At 44.1% G+C, this 20,497-nt stretch overlaps 11 non-coding genes across 11 annotated transcripts; all 11 read left to right on the top strand.

Annotated features, from left to right (window-relative positions):
• The first annotated feature begins 2,869 nt into the window (after positions 1–2,869).
• Positions 2,870–2,942, top strand: trnar-ucg. Its single transcript has one exon. It is a non-coding gene; the product is annotated as a tRNA-Arg (tRNA).
• Positions 2,943–6,001: 3,059 nt separating this feature from the next.
• On the top strand, positions 6,002–6,074 carry trnar-ucg. The gene has a single exon. It is a non-coding gene; the product is annotated as a tRNA-Arg (tRNA).
• Positions 6,075–7,567: 1,493 nt separating this feature from the next.
• trnar-ucg lies at positions 7,568–7,640 on the top strand. The gene has a single exon. It is a non-coding gene; the product is annotated as a tRNA-Arg (tRNA).
• A 1,493-nt stretch (positions 7,641–9,133) lies between these two features.
• Positions 9,134–9,206, top strand: trnar-ucg. The gene has a single exon. It is a non-coding gene; the product is annotated as a tRNA-Arg (tRNA).
• A 1,493-nt stretch (positions 9,207–10,699) lies between these two features.
• trnar-ucg lies at positions 10,700–10,772 on the top strand. Its single transcript has one exon. It is a non-coding gene; the product is annotated as a tRNA-Arg (tRNA).
• A 1,493-nt stretch (positions 10,773–12,265) lies between these two features.
• Positions 12,266–12,338, top strand: trnar-ucg. The gene has a single exon. It is a non-coding gene; the product is annotated as a tRNA-Arg (tRNA).
• Positions 12,339–13,831: 1,493 nt separating this feature from the next.
• trnar-ucg lies at positions 13,832–13,904 on the top strand. Its single transcript has one exon. It is a non-coding gene; the product is annotated as a tRNA-Arg (tRNA).
• A 1,493-nt stretch (positions 13,905–15,397) lies between these two features.
• trnar-ucg lies at positions 15,398–15,470 on the top strand. Its single transcript has one exon. It is a non-coding gene; the product is annotated as a tRNA-Arg (tRNA).
• Positions 15,471–16,972: 1,502 nt separating this feature from the next.
• trnar-ucg lies at positions 16,973–17,045 on the top strand. Its single transcript has one exon. It is a non-coding gene; the product is annotated as a tRNA-Arg (tRNA).
• Positions 17,046–18,538: 1,493 nt separating this feature from the next.
• On the top strand, positions 18,539–18,611 carry trnar-ucg. The gene has a single exon. It is a non-coding gene; the product is annotated as a tRNA-Arg (tRNA).
• Positions 18,612–20,097: 1,486 nt separating this feature from the next.
• trnar-ucg lies at positions 20,098–20,170 on the top strand. The gene has a single exon. It is a non-coding gene; the product is annotated as a tRNA-Arg (tRNA).
• Positions 20,171–20,497: the final 327 nt, after the last annotated feature.

Below are 20,497 nucleotides of genomic sequence, written 5' to 3'. Positions count from 1 at the left end.
ATTCAGTTATTTAGGGGCTGCACGGTGGCGCAGTTTGTAACACTGTTGCCTTGCAGCAAAAAGGTCCTGGGTTTGATTCCTGGCCTGGGGTCTTTCTGCATGGAGTTTGCATGTTCTCCCCATGCATGCGTGGGTTCTCACCGGGTACTCCTGCTTCTTCCCACAGTCCAAAGACACGCCTGTTAGGTTAATTGGTCTCTCTAAATTTCCCTTAGGTGCATGAATGAGTGTGTTTGTGTGTTGCCCTCCGATGGACTGGCGACCTGTCCAGGGTGTACCCCACCTCTCGCCCATAGACTGCTGGAGATAGGCACCAGCTTCCCCGTGACCCACTATGGAATAAGCGGTAGAAAATGACTGATTGACTGAATTTCTTAACTAAAATCCTCATTTATGAATCGAGACCAGCGATGTCTGCTGGTGTTGTAACTGTTGCTCAAAGCCTTTGATAATTATAACCGTTAAATATTCAGTAATAATTGATAACTATTACCAGAGATGTCACTGTTTAATTAAACTAGGAACTTTTAACCTTATTCTGACTGACGAATCACTCTTGCACAAAATAAACACAAAACGACTCCTCTTTATCTATGAGACTATTTACTAAATCACAGCCTGATATTATCCGCTCTTCCGATTTAATAATCTTCACCTACTCAAACATGCAATGTTCTACATAAAAAGGGGGTAAAATATCTAACTAAACCAAATAAAGCAAAACAGCAGTGGGTGTGTATGGGATCAAACCAGCAGTTATGGCAAAAATGATAATATGACAAAGGGATGTGGTGGTGAACGGAGTAGCCCAAAATGTAACTCAGTTATACTAAGTCATAAAACATCCCCCAACTCTGGGCGGGGGTGAGCACACAAAGAGTTATAAAATTTTCAATAAAAGGTTGCATGCACATATCATTCAGAACACATTAGATTAAATGGCGAATCTAATCACACTAAAACCTCCTCTACCCTGCCCAGACTATTTCTAAGAAAGAAATAAAAATAAAGGATGGGTTTTACTTGTCGTTGTCTCCTCTGAGCAGAGGGAGAGAGAGGGGGGGAGAAGTTGGAAGTTAACGTGCGTCCACAGTTAACTTCAGGAAGAGCGGTCAATCTTCGTCCTCTGGCCTCCTTGGCGAAAGGGTAAAATATGATCTGACCGTCAGGAGTCGACTGGACAAAACAAGGTGGCGACCCGTCTCCTTGAAACCTCCTATAGGTTTTTTTTTGGTTACGTCTTAAACTCACGTCTTCGATCGGCAAAGTGAAATTTCTGGCCTTCTTATTCCAGAAACCTCTATTATGAATTTTTTGTTGGCCAACGAAAGAGAATAAATGAAGACTCCACATGGGACCTTCTCCAGAGGATGCTTCAGTTGCGCAGTAACCGTGTCAAGGTCTTCAGGTGAAGGCGTTCTTTAAAGGGGGTCACCTTCCTTTATAATCTCCTGTGACGTCAGACTTGGGACGCCCCCGTCATATCAGCCGCATTGTCCAATGGGATTTGTAGTAACGGACTGTCCTGGATACAAAATGGCCGATGACGTTGGAAAGGCAGAGTGGCGTCCAGCAAAGTGCAAATGGTCCAATATTCAGCAGACAAATGGTCCAACACATTTTAGTGAGGACACAGGCAGTAGCATTCTGGATCAGCTGCAGCTGCCTAGAGTACACCATCTCAATCTGCCCATCACTGTGCCTGGTAGGTGACATCTCAAGTTGTGATGTCCAAATAACCTAATCCCACATACTTCTTAAAGTTTTAAGCATTGAAAAGAATATATACTTGAGAACAGTAAAAATACACAGGCATAAAATATAATCCAGCGGGGGCCAAGGATTGTTCTTGTTTTTTTCCTGTTAATGATGACAAGTCACTGTTCAAGCTTTGTGAAGGGACATTTTATATGGAAAATAATTTTTTACAGGTTAAGTGAGAATCTAACTTCACCAGAGATGGAACCAGTTTGGAGAGTACCACCACTTACTCCTGGAGCAGTGTCGCTGGCCTGACATGTCGCCAGCAAATCGTGTGGCCAACGGGCGACAACGCTCCACTCCCTTCACTGCGTCATCAAATGGGAGGAGGCTCTACCTGCTTCTTGCGGGTTTCAACTCAACATGGAGCGAGTCACGGTGCTTTACTTATGGTACGCCGAACAAGGCCGCCACTGTCGACGTCCTTGCGTTCACCAGAGACGGAACCAGTTTGGAGAGCACCACCACTTACTCCTGGAGCAGTGTCTGGATGACGGTTGCTTTCAGCGGTACTTCTGTCTATCCAGCAACCAGTCTGAAGACCTGTTGTTGCACGTTGGGGGACAAATCAGCCCTCGGGACACCATCTACAGACGCTGGATCCCCGCTGCAGAACGCCTGCCCATCCGTCTTCGGTGAGTAAAGAATCTCAGCTCCATAGAAAAACAGCCAAATTGTACTGTCCACATCTTCTAAATATAATAAACATTTTTGTGACTAAACATATGGACAAGAACCGCCAAAATACCCCAGGCAAGAGCTGAAATAACAGAGGAATGTTGTGCTGAAAAGATTGCTATAGACGCAACGCAAATTTACAGAAAAGTTCCGATTTTTCACTCCAGCGTAATTTGCTGCGCCTCCATCACGGGTTTCGCTTGGCTCTATTCGCCCTAATCGCAACGTTCGTATTGCGTCCTTCGCTTCACTGGCTCCTGACCGGCCTTTTCATAGGGTTAACATCTAAATTGCTCACCCTGTCGCGTCATTCACGTTGGATCTGAAGGCACATTAATATGGTTTCTGACTTTGCCAATGCATGGCTAAAATGGTTCGGTACTTGCTCAGCACTTGGCGGTTGCGAACACCATGCAGGTATGAGATTTGGGACCACGTGGCCTAATGGACAAGGCATCTGACTTCGGATCAGAATACTGAGGGTTCGAGTCCCTTCGTGGTTGCTTTTGAAGGGCCAAGACAAGTATTGTCTTCTCTGTCTGCACATTAATAATTCCTCATCTCAATAACGTAATTCAAGGAGTTAAGTTAGGAAAGCTCTTTGCCTATCTTGTATAAAGTGAAATAAAGAGCTGTATACATGTAATTTGATACTTGATCAACGCAGAATTTCTGACATCCTATGCATGCAATACATCCTAACTCAAGAAGAGCTTTGCTTCCCTTTATCTTGAAAAGATTGAAACATCCATATCAGACAGGTTCTTAGATCTGGAACCGAGACTGAGTTTGAGCCAGTAGAAGGTACATTGGATAAGATTTGTTTATCAAGCACAAGTGTGAAAAACCAAATATGCCACATATAATGCAAAATGCTAGGCTAACGTTTTTCATTATAAAGTTGCGTTCAGACCGACTGCAATTTCAGCCACTTTTTTGCCTCATTCACGTGCTGTCGCTGACCTGAGATTTCGCCAGCAAATCGTGTGGCCAACGGGCGACAACGCTCCACTCCCTTCACTGCGTCATCAAATGGGAGGAGGCTCTACCTGCTTCTTGCCGGTATCAACTCAACATGGAGCGAGTCACGGTGCTTTACTTATGGTACGCCGAACAAGGCCGCCAGCGTCGACGTCCTTGGGTTCACCAGAGACGGAACCAGTTTGGAGAGCACCACCACTTACTCCTGGAGCAGTGTCTGGATGACGGTTGCTTTCAGCTGTACTTTTGTCTATCCAGGAACCAGTCTGAAGACCTGTTGTCCCACGTTGGGGGACAAATCTGCCCTCGGGACACCATCTACAGACGCTGGATCCCCGCTGCAGAACGCCTGCCCATTCGTCTTCGGTGAGTAAAGAATCTCAGCTCCATAGAAAAAAAGCCAAATTGTACTGTCCACATCTTCTAAATATAATAAACATTTTTGTTTCTAAACATATGGACAAGAACCGCCAAAATACCCCAGGCAAGAGCTGAAATAACAGCAGAATGTAGGATGGTAGCGTATTGAATAATTAAGTAAAAACGGCTGATTGTCGACATAGAAATCAGACTTGCTGACATATGCATCTGTAAATTAAATACTTATGAATAAAATATCATTTCCTACATCAACAGAGATGTACCCTGAGCAACTGGTGTGAGTTTCATATTTGCATGACAACTGTTGTGCTGAAAAGATTGCTATAGACGCAACGCAAATTTACAGAAAAGTTCCGATTTTTCACTCCAGTGTAATTTGCTGCGCCTCCATCACGGGTTTCGCTTGACTCTATTCGCCCTAATCGCAATGTTCGTATTGCGTCCTTCGCTTCGCTGGCTCCTGACCGGCCTTTTCATAGGGTTAACATCTAAATTGCTCACCCCTGTCGCGTCATTCACGTTGGATCTGAACGCACATTAATATGGTTTCTGACTTTGCCAATGCATGGCTAAAATGTTTCGGTACTTGCTCAGAACTTGGCGGTTGTGAACACCATGAAGGTATGAGATTTGGGACCACGTGACCTAATGGACAAGGCATCTGACTTTGGATCAGAAGACTGAGGGTTCAAGTCCCTTTGTGGTTGCTTTTGAAGGGCCAAGACAAGGATTGTCTTCTCTGTCTGCACATTAATAATTCCTCATCTCAATAACATAATTCAAGGAGTTCAGTTAGGAAAGCTCTTTGTCTATCTTGTATAAAGTGAAATAAAGAACTGTATACATGTAATTTGAAACTTGATCAACGCAGAATTTCTGACATCCTATGCATGCAATACATCCTAACTCAAGAAGAGCTTTGCTTCAATTTATCTTGAAAAGATTGAAACATCCATATCAGACAGGTTCTTAGATCTGGAACCGAGACTGAGTTTGAGCCAGTAGAAGGTACATTGGATAAGATTTGTTTATCAAGCACAAGTGTGAAAAACCAAATATGCCACATATAATGCAAAATGCTAGGCTAACGTATTTCATTATAAAGTTGCGTTCAGACCGACTGCAATTTCAGCCACTTTTTTGCCTCATTCACGTGCTGTCGCTGGCCTGAGATTTCGCCAGCAAATCGTGTGGCCAACGGGCGACAACGCTCCACTCCCTTCACTGCGTCATCAAATGGGAGGAGGCTCTACCTGCTTCTTGCCGGTATCAACTCAACATGGAGCGAGTCACGGTGCTTTACTTATGGTACGCCGAACAAGGCCGCCAGCGTCGACGTCCTTGGGTTCACCAGAGACGGAACCAGTTTGGAGAGCACCACCACTTACTCCTGGAGCAGTGTCTGGATGACGGTTGCTTTCAGCGGTACTTCTGTCTATCCAGGAACCCGTCTGAAGACCTGTTGTCCCACGTTGGGGGACAAATCAGCCCTCGGGACACCATCTACAGACGCTGGATCCCCGCTGCAGAACGCCTGCCCATTCGTCTTCGGTGAGTAAAGAATCTCAGCTCCATAGAAAAACAGCCAAATTATACTGTCCACATCTTCTAAATATAATAAACATTTTTGTGTCTAAACATATGGACAAGAACCGCCAAAATACCCCAGGCAAGAGCTGAAATAACAGCAGAATGTAGGATGGTAGCGTATTGAATAATTAAGTAATAACGGCTGATTGTCGACATAGAAATCAGACTTGCTGACATATGCATCTGTAAATTAAATTCTTATGAATAAAATATAATTTCCTACATCAACAGAGATGTACCCTGAGCAACTGGTGTGAGTTTCATATTTGCATGACAACTGTTGTGCTGAAAAGATTGCTATAGACGCAACGCAAATTTACAGAAAAGTTCCGCTTTTTCACTCCAGTGTAATTTGCTGCGCCTCCATCACGGGTTTCGCTTGGCTCTATTCGCCCTAATCGCAATGTTTGTATTGCGTCCTTCGCTTCACTGGCTCCTGACCGGCCTTTTCATAGGGTTAACATCTAAATTGCTCACCCCTGTCGCGTCATTCACGTTGGATCTGAACGCACATTAATATGGTTTCTGACTTTGCCAATGCATGGCTAAAATGTTTCGGTACTTGCTCAGCACTTGGCGGTTGCGAACACCATGAAGGTATGAGATTTGGGACCACGTGGCCTAATGGACAAGGCATCTGACTTCGGATCAGAAGACTGAGGGTTCGAGTCCCTTCGTGGTTGATTTTGAAGGGCCAAGACAAGGATTGTCTTCTCTGTCTGCACATTAATAATTCCTCATCTCAATAACGTAATACAAGGAGTTCAGTTAGGAAAGCTCTTTGTCTATCTTGTATAAAGCAAAATAGAGAGCTGTATACATGTAATTTGAAACTTGATCAATGCAGAATTTCTGACATCCTTTGCATGCAATACATCCTAACTCAAGAAGAGCTTTGCTTCCCTTTATCTTGAAAAGATTGAAACATCCATATCAAACAAGTTCTTAGATCTGGAACCGAGACTGAGTTTGAGCCAGTAGAAGGTAAATTGGATAAGATTTGTTTATCAAGCACAAGTGTGAAAAACCAAATATGCCACATATAATGCAAAATGCTAGGCTAACGTTTTTCATTATAAAGTTGCGTTCAGACCGACTGCAATTTCAGCCACTTTTTTGCCTCATTCACGTGCTGTCGCTGGCCTGACATTTCGCCAGCAAATCGTGTGGCCAACGGGCGACAACGCTCCACTCCCTTCACTGCGTCATCAAATGGGAGGAGGCTCTACCTGCTTCTTGCCGGTATCAACTCAACATGGAGCGAGTCATGGTGCTTTACTTATGGTACGCCGAACAAGGCCGCCAGTGTCGACGTCCTTGGGTTCACCAGAGACGGAACCAGTTTGGAGAGCACCACCACTTACTCCTGGAGCAGTGTCTGGATGACGGTTGCTTTCAGCTGTACTTCTGTCTATCCAGGAACCAGTCTGAAGACCTGTTGTCCCACGTTGGGGGACAAATCAGCCCTCGGGACACCATCTACAGACGCTGGATCCCCGCTGCAGAACGCCTGCCCATCCATCTTCGGTGAGTAAAGAATCTCAGCTCCATAGAAAAACAGCCAAATTGTACTGTCCACATCTTCTAAATATAATAAAAAATTTTGTGTCTAAACATATGGACAAGAACCGCCAAAATACCCCAGGCAAGAGCTGAAATAACAGCAGAATGTAGGATGGTAGCGTATTGAATAATTAAGTAATAACGGCTGATTGTTGACATAGAAATAAGACTTGCTGACATATGCATCTGTAAATTAAATACTTATGAATAAAATATAATTTCCTACATCAACAGAGATGTACCCTGAGCAACTGGTGTGAGTTTCATATTTGCATGACAACTGTTGTGCTGAAAAGATTGCTATAGACGCAACGCAAATTTACAGAAAAGTTCCGATTTTTCACTCCAGCGTAATTTGCTGCGCCTCCATCACGGGTTTCGCTTGGCTCTATTCGCCCTAATCGCAATGTTCGTATTGCGTCCTTCGCTTCACTGGCTCCTGACCGGCCTTTTCATAGGGTTAACATCTAAATTGCTCACCCCTGTCGCGTCATTCACGTTGGATCTGAACGCACATTAATATGGTTTCTGACTTTGCCAATGCATGGCTAAAATGTTTCGGTACTTGCTCAGCACTTGGCGGTTGCGAACACCATGCAGGTATGAGATTTGGGACCACGTGGCCTAATGGACAAGGCATCTGACTTCGGATCAGAAGACTGAGGGTTCGAGTCCCTTCGTGGTTGATTTTGAAGGGCCAAGACAAGGATTGTCTTCTCTGTCTGCACATTAATAATTCCTCATCTCAATAACGTAATACAAGGAGTTCAGTTAGGAAAGCTCTTTGTCTATCTTGTATAAAGCAAAATAGAGAGCTGTATACATGTAATTTGAAACTTGATCAATGCAGAATTTCTGACATCCTATGCATGCAATACATCCTAACTCAAGAAGAGCTTTGCTTCCCTTTATCTTGAAAAGATTGAAACATCCATATCAAACAAGTTCTTAGATCTGGAACCGAGACTGAGTTTGAGCCAGTAGAAGGTAAATTGGATAAGATTTGTTTATCAAGCACAAGTGTGAAAAACCAAATATGCCACATATAATGCAAAATGCTAGGCTAACGTTTTTCATTATAAAGTTGCGTTCAGACCGACTGCAATTTCAGCCACTTTTTTGCCTCATTCACGTGCTGTCGCTGGCCTGACATTTTGCCAGCAAATCGTGTGGCCAACGGGCGACAACGCTCCACTCCCTTCACTGCGTCATCAAATGGGAGGAGGCTCTACCTGCTTCTTGCCGGTATCAACTCAACATGGAGCGAGTCACGGTGCTTTACTTATGGTACGCCGAACAAGGCCGCCAGCGTCGACGTCCTTGGGTTCACCAGAGACGGAACCAGTTTGGAGAGCACCACCACTTACTCCTGGAGCAGTGTCTGGATGACGGTTGCTTTCAGCGGTACTTCTGTCTATCCAGGAACCAGTCTGAAGACCTGTTGTCCCACGTTGGGGGACAAATCAGCCCTCGGGACACCATCTACAGACGCTGGATCCCCGCTGCAGAACGCCTGCCCATCCGTCTTCGGTGAGTAAAGAATCTCAGCTCCATAGAAAAACAGCCAAATTGTACTGTCCACATCTTCTAAATATAATAAAAAATTTTGTGTCTAAACATATGGACAAGAACCGCCAAAATACCCCAGGCAAGAGCTGAAATAACAGCAGAATGTAGGATGGTAGCGTATTGAATAATTAAGTAATAACGGCTGATTGTTGACATAGAAATAAGACTTGCTGACATATGCATCTGTAAATTAAATACTTATGAATAAAATATAATTTCCTACATCAACAGAGATGTACCCTGAGCAACTGGTGTGAGTTTCATATTTGCATGACAACTGTTGTGCTGAAAAGATTGCTATAGACGCAACGCAAATTTACAGAAAAGTTCCGATTTTTCACTCCAGCATAATTTGCTGCGCCTCCATCACGGGTTTCGCTTGGCTCTATTCGCCCTAATCGCAATGTTCGTATTGCGTCCTTCGCTTCACTGGCTCCTGACCGGCCTTTTCATAGGGTTAACATCTAAATTGCTCACCCCTGTCGCGTCATTCACGTTGGATCTGAACGCACATTAATATGGTTTCTGACTTTGCCAATGCATGGCTAAAATGTTTCGGTACTTGCTCAGCACTTGGCGGTTGCGAACACCATGCAGGTATGAGATTTGGGACCACGTGGCCTAATGGACAAGGCATCTGACTTCGGATCAGAAGACTGAGGGTTCGAGTCCCTTCGTGGTTGCTTTTGAAGGGCCAAGACAAGTAATGTTTTCTCTGTCTGCACATTAATAATTCCTCATCTCAATAACGTAATTCAAGGAGTTCAGTTAGGAAAGCTCTTTGTCTATCTTGTATAAAGCAAAATAGAGAGTTGTATACATGTAATTTGAAACTTGATCAATGCAGAATTTCTGACATCCTATGCATGCAATACATCCTAACTCAAGAGGAGCTTTGCTTCCCTTTATCTTGAAAAGATTGAAACATCCATATCAGACAGGTTCTTAGATCTGGAACCGAGACTGAGTTTGAGCCAGTAGAAGGTACATTGGATAAGATTTGTTTATCAAGCACAAGTGTGAAAAACCAAATATGCCACATATAATGCAAAATGCTAGGCTAACGTTTTTCATTATAAAGTTGCGTTCAGACCGACTGCAATTTCAGCCAATTTTTTGCCTCATTCACGTGCTGTCGCTGGCCTGAGATTTCGCCAGCAAATCGTGTGGCCAACGGGCGACAACGCTCCACTCCCTTCACTGCGTCATCAAATGGGAGGAGGCTCTACCTGCTTCTTGCCGGTATCAACTCAACATGGAGCGAGTCACGGTGCTTTACTTATGGTACGCCGAACAAGGCCGCCAGCGTCGACGTCCTTGGGTTCACCAGAGACGGAACCAGTTTGGAGAGCACCACCACTTACTCCTGGAGCAGTGTCTGGATGACGGTTGCTTTCAGCGGTACTTCTGTCTATCCAGGAACCAGTCTGAAGACCTGTTGTCCCACGTTGGGGGACAAATCAGCCCTCGGGACACCATCTACAGACGCTGGATCCCCGCTGCAGAACGCCTGCCCATCCGTCTTCGGTGAGTAAAGAATCTCAGCTCCATAGAAAAACAGCCAAATTGTACTGTCCACATCTTCTAAATATAATAAACATTTTTGTGTCTAAACATATGGACAAGAACCGCCAAAATACCCCAGGCAAGAGCTGAAATAACAGCAGAATGTAGGATGGTAGCGTATTGAATAATTAAGTAATAACGGCTGATTGTTGACATAGAAATAAGACTTGCTGACATATGCATCTGTAAATTAAATACTTATGAATAAAATATAATTTCCTACATCAACAGAGATGTACCCTGAGCAACTGGTGTGAGTTTCATATTTGCATGACAACTGTTGTGCTGAAAAGATTGCTATAGACGCAACGCAAATTTACAGAAAAGTTCCGATTTTTCACTCCAGCGTAATTTGCTGCGCCTCCATCACGGGTTTCGCTTGGCTCTATTCGCCCTAATCGCAATGTTCGTATTGCGTCCTTCGCTTCACTGGCTCCTGACCGGCCTTTTCATAGGGTTAACATCTAAATTGCTCACCCCTGTCGCGTCATTCACGTTGGATCTGAACGCACATTAATATGGTTTCTGACTTTGCCAATGCATGGCTAAAATGTTTCGGTACTTGCTCAGCACTTGGCGGTTGCGAACACCATGCAGGTATGAGATTTGGGACCACGTGGCCTAATGGACAAGGCATCTGACTTCGGATCAGAAGACTGAGGGTTCGAGTCCCTTCGTGGTTGCTTTTGAAGGGCCAAGACAAGTAATGTTTTCTCTGTCTGCACATTAATAATTCCTCATCTCAATAACGTAATTCAAGGAGTTCAGTTAGGAAAGCTCTTTGTCTATCTTGTATAAAGCAAAATAGAGAGTTGTATACATGTAATTTGAAACTTGATCAATGCAGAATTTCTGACATCCTATGCATGCAATACATCCTAACTCAAGAAGAGCTTTGCTTCCCTTTATCTTGAAAAGATTGAAACATCCATATCAGACAGGTTCTTAGATCTGGAACCGAGACTGAGTTTGAGCCAGTAGAAGGTACATTGGATAAGATTTGTTTATCAAGCACAAGTGTGAAAAACCAAATATGCCACATATAATGCAAAATGCTAGGCTAACGTTTTTCATTATAAAGTTGCGTTCAGACCGACTGCAATTTCAGCCAATTTTTTGCCTCATTCACGTGCTGTCGCTGGCCTGAGATTTCGCCAGCAAATCGTGTGGCCAACGGGCGACAACGCTCCACTCCCTTCACTGCGTCATCAAATGGGAGGAGGCTCTACCTGCTTCTTGCCGGTATCAACTCAACATGGAGCGAGTCACGGTGCTTTACTTATGGTACGCCGAACAAGGCCGCCAGCGTCGACGTCCTTGGGTTCACCAGAGACGGAACCAGTTTGGAGAGCACCACCACTTACTCCTGGAGCAGTGTCTGGATGGCGGTTGCTTTCAGCTGTACTTCTGTCTATCCAGGAACCAGTCTGAAGACCTGTTGTCCCACGTTGGGGGACAAATCAGCCCTCGGGACACCATCTACAGACGCTGGATCCCCGCTGCAGAACGCCTGCCCATCCGTCTTCGGTGAGTAAAGAATCTCAGCTCCATAGAAAAACAGCCAAATTGTACTGTCCACATCTTCTAAATATAATAAAAAATTTTGTGTCTAAACATATGGACAAGAACCGCCAAAATACCCCAGGCAAGAGCTGAAATAACAGCAGAATGTAGGATGGTAGCGTATTGAATAATTAAGTAATAACGGCTGATTGTTGACATAGAAATAAGACTTGCTGACATATGCATCTGTAAATTAAATACTTATGAATAAAATATAATTTCCTACATCAACAGAGATGTACCCTGAGCAACTGGTGTGAGTTTCATATTTGCATGACAACTGTTGTGCTGAAAAGATTGCTATAGACGCAACGCAAATTTACAGAAAAGTTCCGATTTTTCACTCCAGCGTAATTTGCTGCGCCTCCATCACGGGTTTCGCTTGGCTCTATTCGCCCTAATCGCAATGTTCGTATTGCGTCCTTCGCTTCACTGGCTCCTGACCGGCCTTTTCATAGGGTTAACATCTAAATTGCTCACCCCTGTCGCGTCATTCACGTTGGATCTGAACGCACATTAATATGGTTTCTGACTTTGCCAATGCATGGCTAAAATGTTTCGGTACTTGCTCAGCACTTGGCGGTTGCGAACACCATGCAGGTATGAGATTTGGGACCACGTGGCCTAATGGACAAGGCATCTGACTTCGGATCAGAAGACTGAGGGTTCGAGTCCCTTCGTGGTTGCTTTTGAAGGGCCAAGACAAGTAATGTTTTCTCTGTCTGCACATTAATAATTCCTCATCTCAATAACGTAATTCAAGGAGTTCAGTTAGGAAAGCTCTTTGTCTATCTTGTATAAAGCAAAATAGAGAGTTGTATACATGTAATTTGAAACTTGATCAATGCAGAATTTCTGACATCCTATGCATGCAATACATCCTAACTCAAGAAGAGCTTTGCTTCCCTTTATCTTGAAAAGATTGAAACATCCATATCAGACAGGTTCTTAGATCTGGAACCGAGACTGAGTTTGAGCCAGTAGAAGGTACATTGGATAAGATTTGTTTATCAAGCACAAGTGTGAAAAACCAAATATGCCACATATAATGCAAAATGCTAGGCTAACGTTTTTCATTATAAAGTTGCGTTCAGACCGACTGCAATTTCAGCCAATTTTTTGCCTCATTCACGTGCTGTCGCTGGCCTGAGATTTCGCCAGCAAATCGTGTGGTCAACGGGCGACAACGCTCCACTCCCTTCACTGCGTCATCAAATGGGAGGAGGCTCTACCTGCTTCTTGCCGGTATCAACTCAACATGGAGCGAGTCACGGTGCTTTACTTATGGTACGCCGAACAAGGCCGCCAGCGTCTACGTCCTTGGGTTCACCAGAGACGGAACCAGTTTGGAGAGCACCACCACTTACTCCTGGAGCAGTGTCTGGATGACGGTTGCTTTCAGCGGTACTTCTGTCTATCCAGGAACCAGTCTGAAGACCTGTTGTCCCACGTTGGGGGACAAATCAGCCCTCGGGACACCATCTACAGACGCTGGATCCCCGCTGCAGAACGCCTGCCCATTCGTCTTCGGTGAGTAAAGAATCTCAGCTCCATAGAAAAACAGCCAAATTATACTGTCCACATCTTCTAAATATAATAAACATTTTTGTGTCTAAACATATGGACAAGAACCGCCAAAATACCCCAGGCAAGAGCTGAAATAACAGCAGAATGTAGGATGGTAGTGTATTGAATAATTAAGTAATAACGGCTGATTGTCGACATAGAAATCAGACTTGCTGACATATGCATCTGTAAATTAAATACTTATGAATAAAATATAATTTCCTACATCAACAGAGATGTACCCTGAGCAACTGGTGTGAGTTTCATATTTGCATGACAACTGTTGTGCTGAAAAGATTGCTATAGACGCAACGCAAATTTACAGAAAAGTTCCAATTTTTCACTCCAGTGTAATTTGCTGCGCCTCCATCACGGGTTTCGCTTGACTCTATTCGCCCTAATCGCAACGTTCGTATTGCGTCCTTCGCTTCGCTGGCTCCTGACCGGCCTTTTCATAGGGTTAACATCTAAATTGCTCACCCCTGTCGCGTCATTCACGTTGGATCTGAACGCACATTAATATGGTTTCTGACTTTGCCAATGCATGGCTAAAATGTTTCGGTACTTGCTCAGCACTTGGCGGTTGCGAACACCATGAAGGTATGAGATTTGGGACCACGTGGCCTAATGGACAAGGCATCTGACTTCGGATCAGAAGACTGAGGGTTCGAGTCCCTTCGTGGTTGATTTTGAAGGGCCAAGACAAGGATTGTCTTCTCTGTCTGCACATTAATAATTCCTCATCTCAATAACGTAATACAAGGAGTTCAGTTAGGAAAGCTCTTTGTCCATCTTGTATAAAGCAAAATAGAGAGCTGTATACATGTAATTTGAAACTTGATCAATGCAGAATTTCTGACATCCTATGCATGCAATACATCCTAACTCAAGAAGAGCTTTGCTTCCCTTTATCTTGAAAAGATTGAAACATCCATATCAAACAAGTTCTTAGATCTGGAACCGAGACTGAGTTTGAGCCAGTAGAAGGTAAATTGGATAAGATTTGTTTATCAAGCACAAGTGTGAAAAACCAAATATGCCACATATAATGCAAAATGCTAGGCTAACGTTTTTCATTATAAAGTTGCGTTCAGACCGACTGCAATTTCAGCCACTTTTTTGCCTCATTCACGTGCTGTCGCTGGCCTGACATTTTGCCAGCAAATCGTGTGGCCAACGGGCGACAACGCTCCACTCCCTTCACTGCGTCATCAAATGGGAGGAGGCTCCACCTGCTTCTTGCCGGTATCAACTCAACATGGAGCAAGTCACGGCGCTTTACTTATGGTACGCCGGACAAGGCCGCCAGCGTCGACGTCCTTGGGTTCACCAGAGACGGAACCAGTTTGGAGAGCACCACCACTTACTCCTGGAGCAGTGTCTGGATGACGGTTGCTTTCAGCGGTACTTCTGTCTATCCAGGAACCAGTCTGAAGACCTGTTGTCCCACGTTGGGGGACAAATCAGCCCTCGGGACACCATCTACAGACGCTGGATCCCCGCTGCAGAACGCCTGCCCATCCGTCTTCGGTGAGTAAAGAATCTCAGCTCCATAGAAAAACAGCCAAATTGTACTGTCCACATCTTCTAAATATAATAAAAAATTTTGTGTCTAAACATATGGACAAGAACCGCCAAAATACCCCAGGCAAGAGCTGAAATAACAGCAGAATGTAGGATGGTAGCGTATTGAATAATTAAGTAATAACGGCTGATTGTTGACATAGAAATAAGACTTGCTGACATATGCATCTGTAAATTAAATACTTATGAATAAAATATAATTTCCTACATCAACAGAGATGTACCCTGAGCAACTGGTGTGAGTTTCATATTTGCATGACAACTGTTGTGCTGAAAAGATTGCTATAGACGCAACGCAAATTTACAGAAAAGTTCCGATTTTTCACTCCAGCGTAATTTGCTGCGCCTCCATCACGGGTTTCGCTTGGCTCTATTCGCCCTAATCGCAATGTTCGTATTGCGTCCTTCGCTTCACTGGCTCCTGACCGGCCTTTTCATAGGGTTAACATCTAAATTGCTCACCCCTGTCGCGTCATTCACGTTGGATCTGAACGCACATTAATATGGTTTCTGACTTTGCCAATGCATGGCTAAAATGTTTCGGTACTTGCTCAGCACTTGGCGGTTGCGAACACCATGCAGGTATGAGATTTGGGACCACGTGGCCTAATGGACAAGGCATCTGACTTCGGATCAGAAGACTGAGGGTTCGAGTCCCTTCGTGGTTGCTTTTGAAGGGCCAAGACAAGTAATGTTTTCTCTGTCTGCACATTAATAATTCCTCATCTCAATAACGTAATTCAAGGAGTTCAGTTAGGAAAGCTCTTTGTCTATCTTGTATAAAGCAAAATAGAGAGTTGTATACATGTAATTTGAAACTTGATCAATGCAGAATTTCTGACATCCTATGCATGCAATACATCCTAACTCAAGAAGAGCTTTGCTTCCCTTTATCTTGAAAAGATTGAAACATCCATATCAGACAGGTTCTTAGATCTGGAACCGAGACTGAGTTTGAGCCAGTAGAAGGTACATTGGATAAGATTTGTTTATCAAGCACAAGTGTGAAAAACCAAATATGCCACATATAATGCAAAATGCTAGGCTAACGTTTTTCATTATAAAGTTGCGTTCAGACCGACTGCAATTTCAGCCAATTTTTTGCCTCATTCACGTGCTGTCGCTGGCCTGAGATTTCGCCAGCAAATCGTGTGGTCAACGGGCGACAACGCTCCACTCCCTTCACTGCGTCATCAAATGGGAGGAGGCTCTACCTGCTTCTTGCCGGTATCAACTCAACATGGAGCGAGTCACGGTGCTTTACTTATGGTACGCCGAACAAGGCCGCCAGCGTCGACGTCCTTGGGTTCACCAGAGACGGAACCAGTTTGGAGAGCACCACCACTTACTCCTGGAGCAGTGTCTGGATGACGGTTGCTTTCAGCGGTACTTCTGTCTATCCAGGAACCAGTCTGAAGACCTGTTGTCCCACGTTGGGGGACAAATCAGCCCTCGGGACACCATCTACAGACGCTGGATCCCCGCTGCAGAACGCCTGCCCATTCGTCTTCGGTGAGTAAAGAATCTCAGCTCCATAGAAAAACAGCCAAATTATACTGTCCACATCTTCTAAATATAATAAACATTTTTGTGTCTAAACATATGGACAAGAACCGCCAAAATACCCCAGGCAAGAGCTGAAATAACAGCAGAATGTAGGATGGTAGTGTATTGAATAATTAAGTAATAACGGCTGATTGTCGACATAGAAATCAGACTTGCTGACATATGCATCTGTAAATTAAATACTTATGAATAAAATATAATTTCCTACATCAACAGAGATGTACCCTGAGCAACTGGTGTGAGTTTCATATTTGCATGACAACTGTTGTGCTGAAAAGATTGCTATAGACGAAAAGATGGCTGAAAAGATTGCTATAGACGCAACGCAAATTTACAGAAAAGTTCCAATTTTTCACTCCATCACGGGTTTCGCTTGACTCTATTCGCCCTAATCGCAACGTTCGTATTGCGTCCTTCGCTTCGCTGGCTCCTGACCGGCCTTTTCATAGGGTTAACATCTAAATTGCTCACCCCTGTCGCGTCATTCACGTTGGATCTGAACGCACATTAATATGGTTTCTGACTTTGCCAATGCATGGCTAAAATGTTTCGGTACTTGCTCAGCACTTGGCGGTTGTGAACACCATGAAGGTATGAGATTTGGGACCACGTGGCCTAATGGACAAGGCATCTGACTTCGGATCAGAAGACTGAGGGTTCGAGTCCCTTCGTGGTTGATTTTGAAGGGCCAAGACAAGGATTGTCTTCTCTGTCTGCACATTAATAATTCCTCATCTCAATAACGTAATACAAGGAGTTCAGTTAGGAAAGCTCTTTGTCTATCTTGTATAAAGCAAAATAGAGAGCTGTATACATGTAATTTGAAACTTGATCAATGCAGAATTTCTGACATCCTATGCATGCAATACATCCTAACTCAAGAAGAGCTTTGCTTCCCTTTATCTTGAAAAGATTGAAACATCCATATCAAACAAGTTCTTAGATCTGGAACCGAGACTGAGTTTGAGCCAGTAGAAGGTAAATTGGATAAGATTTGTTTATCAAGCACAAGTGTGAAAAACCAAATATGCCACATATAATGCAAAATGCTAGGCTAACGTTTTTCATTATAAAGTTGCGTTCAGACCGACTGCAATTTCAGCCACTTTTTTGCCTCATTCACGTGCTGTCGCTGGCCTGACATTTTGCCAGCAAATCGTGTGGCCAACGGGCGACAACGCTCCACTCCCTTCACTGCGTCATCAAATGGGAGGAGGCTCTACCTGCTTCTTGCCGGTATCAACTCAACATGGAGCGAGTCATGGTGCTTTACTTATGGTACGCCGAACAAGGCCGCCAGCGTCGACGTCCTTGGGTTCACCAGAGACGGAACCAGTTTGGAGAGCACCACCACTTACTCCTGGAGCAGTGTCTGGATGACGGTTGCTTTCAGCGGTACTTCTGTCTATCCAGGAACCCGTCTGAAGACCTGTTGTCCCACGTTGGGGGACAAATCAGCCCTCGGGACACCATCTACAGACGCTGGATCCCCGCTGCAGAACGCCTGCCCATTCGTCTTCGGTGAGTAAAGAATCTCAGCTCCATAGAAAAACAGCCAAATTATACTGTCCACATCTTCTAAATATAATAAACATTTTTGTGTCTAAACATATGGACAAGAACCGCCAAAATACCCCAGGCAAGAGCTGAAATAACAGCAGAATGTAGGATGGTAGTGTATTGAATAATTAAGTAATAACGGCTGATTGTCGACATAGAAATCAGACTTGCTGACATATGCATCTGTAAATTAAATACTTATGAATAAAATATAATTTCCTACATCAACAGAGATGTACCCTGAGCAACTGGTGTGAGTTTCATATTTGCATGACAACTGTTGTGCTGAAAAGATTGCTATAGACGCAACGCAAATTTACAGAAAAGTTCCGATTTTTCACTCCAGTGTAATTTGCTGCGCCTCCATCACGGGTTTCGCTTGACTCTATTCGCCCTAATCGCAACGTTCGTATTGCGTCCTTCGCTTCGCTGGCTCCTGACCGGCCTTTTCATAGGGTTAACATCTAAATTGCTCACCCCTGTCGCGTCATTCACGTTGGATCTGAACGCACATTAATATGGTTTCTGACTTTGCCAATGCATGGCTAAAATGTTTCGGTACTTGCTCAGCACTTGGCGGTTGCGAACACCATGAAGGTATGAGATTTGGGACCACGTGGCCTAATGGACAAGGCATCTGACTTCGGATCAGAAGACTGAGGGTTCGAGTCCCTTCGTGGTTGATTTTGAAGGGCCAAGACAAGGATTGTCTTCTCTGTCTGCACATTAATAATTCCTCATCTCAATAACGTAATACAAGGAGTTCAGTTAGGAAAGCTCTTTGTCCATCTTGTATAAAGCAAAATAGAGAGCTGTATACATGTAATTTGAAACTTGATCAATGCAGAATTTCTGACATCCTATGCATGCAATACATCCTAACTCAAGAAGAGCTTTGCTTCCCTTTATCTTGAAAAGATTGAAACATCCATATCAAACAAGTTCTTAGATCTGGAACCGAGACTGAGTTTGAGCCAGTAGAAGGTAAATTGGATAAGATTTGTTTATCAAGCACAAGTGTGAAAAACCAAATATGCCACATATAATGCAAAATGCTAGGCTAACATTTTTCATTATAAAGTTGCGTTCCGACCGACTGCAATTTCAGCCACTTTTTTGCCTCATTCACGTGCTGTCGCTGGCCTGACATTTTGCCAGCAAATCGTGTGGCCAACGGGCGACAACGCTCCACTCCCTTCACTGCGTCATCAAATGGGAGGAGGCTCCACCTGCTTCTTGCCGGTATCAACTCAACATGGAGCAAGTCACGGCGCTTTACTTATGGTACGCCGGACAAGGCCGCCAGCGTCGACGTCCTTGGGTTCACCAGAGACGGAACCAGTTTGGAGAGCACCACCACTTACTCCTGGAGCAGTGTCTGGATGACGGTTGCTTTCAGCGGTACTTCTGTCTATCCAGGAACCAGTCTGAAGACCTGTTGTCCCACGTTGGGGGACAAATCAGCCCTCGGGACACCATCTACAGATGCTGGATCACCTCTGCAGAATGCCTGCCCATCCGTCGTCGGTGAGTAAAGAATCTCAGCTCCATAGAAAAACAGCCAAATTGTACTGTCCACATCTTCTAAATATAATAAACATTTTTGTGTCTAAACATATGGACAAGAACCGCCAAAATACCCCAGGCAAGAGCTGAAATAACAGCAGAATGTAGGATGGTAGCGTATTGAATAATTAAGTAAAAACGGCTGATTGTCGACATAGAAATCAGACTTGCTGACATATGCATCTGTAAATTAAATACTTATGAATAAAATATCATTTCCTACATCAACAGAGATATACCCTGAGCAACTGGTGTGAGTTTCATATTTGCATGACAACTGTTGTGCTGAAAAGATTGCTATAGACAAATTAACAGAAAAGTTCCGATTTTTCACTCCAGCGTAATTTGCTGCGCCTCCATCACAGGTTTCGCTTGGCTCTATTCGCCCTAATCGCAATGTTCGTATTGCATCCTTCACTTCACTGGCTCCTGACCGGCCTTTTTATAGGGTTAACATCTAAATTGCTCACCCCTGTCGCGTCATTCACGTTGGATCTGAACGCACATTAATATGGTTTCTGACTTTGCCAATGCATGGCTAAAATGTTTCGGTACTTGCTCAGCACTTGGCGGTTGCGAACACCATGCAGTTATGAGATGTGGGACCACGTGGCCTAATGGACAAGGCATCTGACTTCGGATCAGAAGACTGAGGGTTCGAGTCCCTTCGTGGTTGCTTTTACCAAATCAAGGATTGTCTTCTGTGTCTGCACATTAATAATTCCTCATCTCAACAATGTAATTCAATGAGTTCAGTTAGGAAAGCGCTTTGTCTATGTTGTATAAAGCTAAATAAAGAGCTGTATACAGAGCGCAAACTCCCCCGACAGAGGCCGTCAGTAGGTCCAACACCATCCTGTTCTGCAACACCACGGTTCGAAGAGCTGTGACTTCTGTTGATAGTCCTGCAAGAGCTTTTGTGATTGCATTAACAAAGAGTCCCATTCGATAATTTATAGTTTCTAATCTAAGCATGTTCTTTCCTAAACTTAGCAAAATCTTA

This window comes from Girardinichthys multiradiatus, chromosome 18 (assembly GCF_021462225.1).
Source record: "Girardinichthys multiradiatus isolate DD_20200921_A chromosome 18, DD_fGirMul_XY1, whole genome shotgun sequence".
In the NCBI taxonomy this organism is placed as follows: Eukaryota; Metazoa; Chordata; class Actinopteri; order Cyprinodontiformes; family Goodeidae; genus Girardinichthys; species Girardinichthys multiradiatus.
The sequence above is the reverse complement of the archived record's forward strand: the minus strand, read 5'-3'. Positions and strand labels throughout refer to the sequence as shown.